This window comes from Eimeria necatrix, genomic scaffold, assembly GCF_000499385.1.
Source record: "Eimeria necatrix Houghton genomic scaffold, Enh_scaff982, whole genome shotgun sequence".
Lineage (NCBI taxonomy): Eukaryota > Apicomplexa > Conoidasida > Eucoccidiorida > Eimeriidae > Eimeria > Eimeria necatrix.
In genome coordinates this window covers 1-5,000 of record NW_013654772.1, presented here as the reverse complement: position 1 = coordinate 5,000, position 5,000 = coordinate 1, and positions in this window count along the sequence as shown.

Genomic DNA, 5,000 nt, shown 5'->3' with positions numbered 1-5,000 from the left:
TTGGGGTTTAAAGTTTAGGGTTTGGGGTCAAGGGTTTAGGGTTTGGGGTCAAGGGTTTAGGGTTTGAGGTCCGGGGCTTAGGGTTTGGAGTCAAGGGGTTGGGGCTCGCGATCAGTGGTTTAGGGTTTGGGGTCAAGAGTCTCAAGGCTTGAGTTCAAGGGATTAGGGTTTGGGGAGAAGGGTTTAGGGTCTAGGGTTTGGGGAGAAGGGTTTAGGGTTTAGGGTTTAGCGTGAGGGTTTAGGGTTTAGCACCTGCAAGGAAGACTCGCAGGGACGCTGTCCAGCTGAAGACGGCGGATGGCCCGTTGCACTGGAGTCACTGCGGACAAGCCCCAAACCCTAAACCCCAAACCCTAAACCCTAAACCCTAAACCCTGAAGGGTTGTCCGCCGTTATCTCTCGTGTTGGGGCCACTAGGGTTTAGGGTTTAGGGTTTAGCGCTGGGGTTTGCTGCAGTCAGCAGCAGCACGCGGTGTACGTACACCCCAAGTCCGCGCTGTTGAGCGCCTGCTCGCCTGTCCCGTACACGTACACTCGGTAGTATTTGCTGCAGCTCAGCAGGATCTGCAGCAGCAGCAGCAGCAGCAGCAGCAGCAGAGCAACAGCAGCAGCAGCAGCACAGTAGCAGCAACAACAGCGCATGTGCGGACGGACGAGCTCACGAAGTCACTTGAACGCAGTTTTCCTGCAGCAGGCCTACTCCCGTGGTTGCTGCTGCAGCAGCAGCAGCTGCTGCTGCTGCTGCTGCCGCGGCTGCAGCTGCTGCTGCTGCTGCCGCGGCTGCAGCTGCCCGGAGGATCTCTTGGTTTGTTGCTGCCAGCGCAGACTATCCCACTGCCTCTGCCGCCAAGCCAGCAGCAGCAGCAGCAACAGCAGCTACAGCAGCACCAGTAGCCGCAGTCGCAGCAACAGCTGCAGCAGCAGCTGCAGCAGCAACTGCAGCAGCAGCAGCAGCAGCAACAACCCGTCTGACCTGCTGCTTCTGGGCGTGCAGCTGCTGCAGCGGCACAAGCATGCTGGTCTTGCTGCAGTAAAAGTGGGTGAGGAGGCACATGGGGGCCTCGTAGTCGCCCTGCTGCTCCTGCTCCTGCTGCTGCTGCTGCTGCTGCTGCTGCTGCTGCTGCTGCTGCTGCTGCTGCTGAGGAGCTGCTTCTTGCTGCTCTTCTGCTCGCCTTGCCTTCTCCTTTGCAAAAGCAGCTGCGTCAGTGAAGACCACCGCCTCCTCGTCGAGCCACTCCGCAGGCACGCACTCGCACTGCAGCAGCAGCAGCAGCAGCAGCAGCAGCAGCAGCAGCAGCAAAACCGAAGCAGCAGCAGCAGCAAAACCGAAGCAGCAGCAGCAGCAGGAGAGAAAAACAATAAAAGAGAGAAACTACAGCAGCCAACCAAGAGCGAAAAGACCCACAGGAAACACAAAAGCAGGCAAACAGCTGTGCCAAACCCTAAACCCTAAACCCTAAACCCTAGAAGAGAAAGCGCGCATTTCCCGCTGGGAGGCAGCAACACCTTTGCCGTCGCAGACACAAGCCAAAGTAGAAAGCAGCAGAAGCAGCAGCAGCAGCAGCAGCAGCAGCAGCAGCAGCGGCAGCAGCCGCAGCAGCAGCAGCAGCAGCAGCACACCTTGTCCGTCTCAGCGTATTCATCTTCTCCAAGAGAGGCCCCCGCAGCTGTAGATACACCCAATTGCTGCAGATCCTGTGCATCATAGACCCACCGAACTTCAAACCAAATGGGGCCCCCCTGGGGGCCCCCCTGGGGGCCCCTCGGGGGGCCCCCCTGGGGGCCCCCGGGGGGCCCCCTAGCAGCAGGGGCCCCTCGGGGGCCCCGCCGGCGACCCCGCTGACGAGATCGGGGGGCCCCCTGGGGGCCCCCAAAAGATGAAGTAAATGCAGCAGCTTCACTGGGCTTTGGGGGTACAAATCCGGGGGGGGCCTCCTGCAGCAGCAGCACGCACAAGGGTTCGCTGCTGCTGCTGCTGCTGCTGCTGCTGCTGTTGCTGCTGCTGCTGCTGCTGGCGGTTGCTGCGTTACCTGGTAGATGGCCATAACTTGGGCTGAGGACAGACCAGACAGACACACGCAGAAGCAGCCCCATTAAGCAGCTCCGCAGCAGCAGCAGCAGCAGGTGCAGCAGCAGCAGCAGGTGCAGCAGCAGCAGCAGCAGCAGCAGGCGCGCAGCCGGAACGGACCAAACCTGAAGAGGGCGTTTTGCTGCTTGCTGCTGTCTTTGGCCACCAGCAAGTCCACAAAGTCTCCAATTTTAATTTCTGTTTTTCTGTTTTTCTCCGAAGTTTCCGAATCCGCAAGTTCCGTTGCAGTGTACGTACAGTAGAACACCAACCCCCCTTCAAACCCCACAAACCCAAAAGCCTCTCGCAGAACTTCTCCTTCTTCTTCCTCCCCGGGGGCCCCCCCGGGGGCCCCCCTGGGGGCCCCCCAGGGGCCCCCCGGGGGGGCCCCCCCGGGGGCCCCCCCGGGGGCCCCCCAGGGGGCCCCCCAGGGGCCCCCCGGGGGGGCCCCCAGGGCTGCTTCAGGGGGCCCCCAAGACCTGCGGCCGCGAGGGGCCCCCCGGCCCCGGGGGCGCCCGCGGGGGCGCCGGCACTGGCCGCGCCTGCTGCTGCTGTTGCTGCTGCTGCTGCTGCGGCTGCTGCTGCTGCTGAGGCTTCTGATGCTGCTGCTGCTGCTGCTGCTGCTGCTGCTGCCGGCGTCAGATGCCGCAGGCTCCTCGACGCGGCTTTTCTGCAGGCGCAGATGCACACCCAAACAGCCAACCGGTTAGCTAGCTAGCTAGCTAGCTAGCTAGATAGCTAGCTAGCTAGCTAGCTAGCTAGCCACGCAGGCAGCTGCAGCTAGCCATTAATCTATCAGCATGTCTGCAGTTAGCTGAATTGCCACGCTGCTGGTCCCCAGCCCTCTAAAGCCTCTGCTGCCCCACTCAGCCCCTGCTGGGGGCCAGCTAGCTAGCTAGGCTGGCTAGCTAGCTAGCCAGCCTGGCTAGCTAGCTAGCTAGCTAGCTAGCTAGCCAGTAGTACTCACCTTGGGCGGGGGAGAGCCAGAGGGCACCCCACTTAATTCCTGAAGTCTGGGACTTCTTCTTTTGCTTGAGGTGTCTGTACACTCCAAACGACGCAGCCCACGCCCGCGGCCGCGGGGCCGCCCCCGGGCCCCACGCGTCGCCCGCGGCATAAACCCTAAACCCTAAACTCTAAACCCTAAACCCTAAACCCTAAACCCTGAGCGCTTAAATTTAGAGTCTGCGGGACGCCCTAGTCCTTGGGGGCCTCCCTGGGGTGTACAGACAGCCAGGAGCTGCAAAACGAACAAGAGCCCCGAGCCGAATTCAAGTTCCCACTTTTGCTGCTGCGCTGCTGCTGCAGCTGCAGCTGCTGCTGCTGCTGCTGCTGCTTGAGGGTTTAAAGGGACAAACAAATAAAAGGAAAAGACAACTTGGGGCTTTTGTTTTGCAAGGTCAAGAAAACAACAATTCGAGGGTGAGACGTGGCGGCTGGCGGCTGGGGCTCGGCAGGCGGCTGCAGCCCTCGTTTTGCGGTGAAACAGAAAATAAATTAATTCAAATTAAGTAATTTAATTAATTTAATTCAATTAATGAACTTTTTTCCCATTTACGCGCTGCGCAGGCCCAAAATGCCGGAGCGCTGGGGCTGGTGGTGATGGGGTGGGGGTGGGGCCCCATGGGGGGCCCCCGGGGGGCCCCCCGGGAAGCGGGGCTTCTTCTGTGCTGCTCTGGGGCCCCTTTTTGCAATTTAATTCCACAAAACGGAATTAATTTTATAAAATTAAATTGCATTTAATGAATTAAACTCATTTAATTGATTTATCCGGGGTTAGGCACTGCAAGTGCTGCAGCAACAGGGAGTCTAGGGTTTAGGGTTTGCTGCAGCAGCAAACACAGAAGGCTTAAAGGCAGCAATGCTGCTGCTGCTTTGCAGCAACTATGGCGAAGACCAAATTGCTGCAGCAAAACAACCGGGGCCCCTCAGCAGCAAATTTGCTGCAGCAGCAAAACCCCAGGATCTCCCCGCTGCCCTCCAGGCAGCAGCAGGAAATAGGAAGCACACCCATCCAGCTAGCTAGCTAGCTAGCTAGCTAGCTAGCTAGCTAGCTAGCTGTCTACTTAGACACAAATAATGCACAAATTTATTCACTAGCCTTTTTAAATAGTCCCAAATAGACCCACCTACGTAGTCCCGGCAGCAGCAGCAGCAGCAGCAGCCGGCGAAGCAGCAGCAGTTTCTCTATTTGCACCATAAGGGCAGCAAAAGTGAAACAAAAATCCAAACTAAATAATAATAATAATAATAAATAATAATACTAATAATAATAATAATAATAATAATAATACGGACTTGCAGTTCCAACTACTTCACTGGTTTGCTAATATCCGGCCTCTCTGCCTCGCGCCCTAAACCCTAAACCCTAAACCCTAAACCCTAAACCCTAAACCCTAAACCCTAAACCCTAGACCCTTTCCCCTGCACGGGAAAGGCGGATAAAGTTCGCGGGGACTGCAGCGCCGCCTCCAGCTCAACTTTGAATTAGCTGTCCAAAAGGCGGCGCCCAACACAAACAGCCCCTCAAAGCAGCTAGCCACCCAGCTAGCCACCCAGCTAGCCAGCCAGCTAGCTAGCTAGCTAGCTAGCTGGCTAGCCAGCTGCCTGCGAGCGCCCCGGCCGCCGGCCTCGCCCGCACCCCTACCAGCCAGCCACCGCCCGCGCACCCGCACCCAGCCACCCACCCAGCCAGCTAGCCAGCCATCTAGCTAGCTAGCTAGCTAGCTAGCTAGCTAGCTAGCTAGCTAGCCATTCACATGAGGCGCCTCTGGAACTCGCCGCAGAAGACCCGCCCCCGCGCCCCCCAAGGCCTCCGCCCGTGCGCCCTCGACGCAGCCAGCCCCCCCCCAACCCCCCCAGCCACCCAGCCACCCAGCTAGCTAGCTAGCTAGCTAGCTAGCTAGCTAGCTAGCTAGCTAGCTGTTCAGTA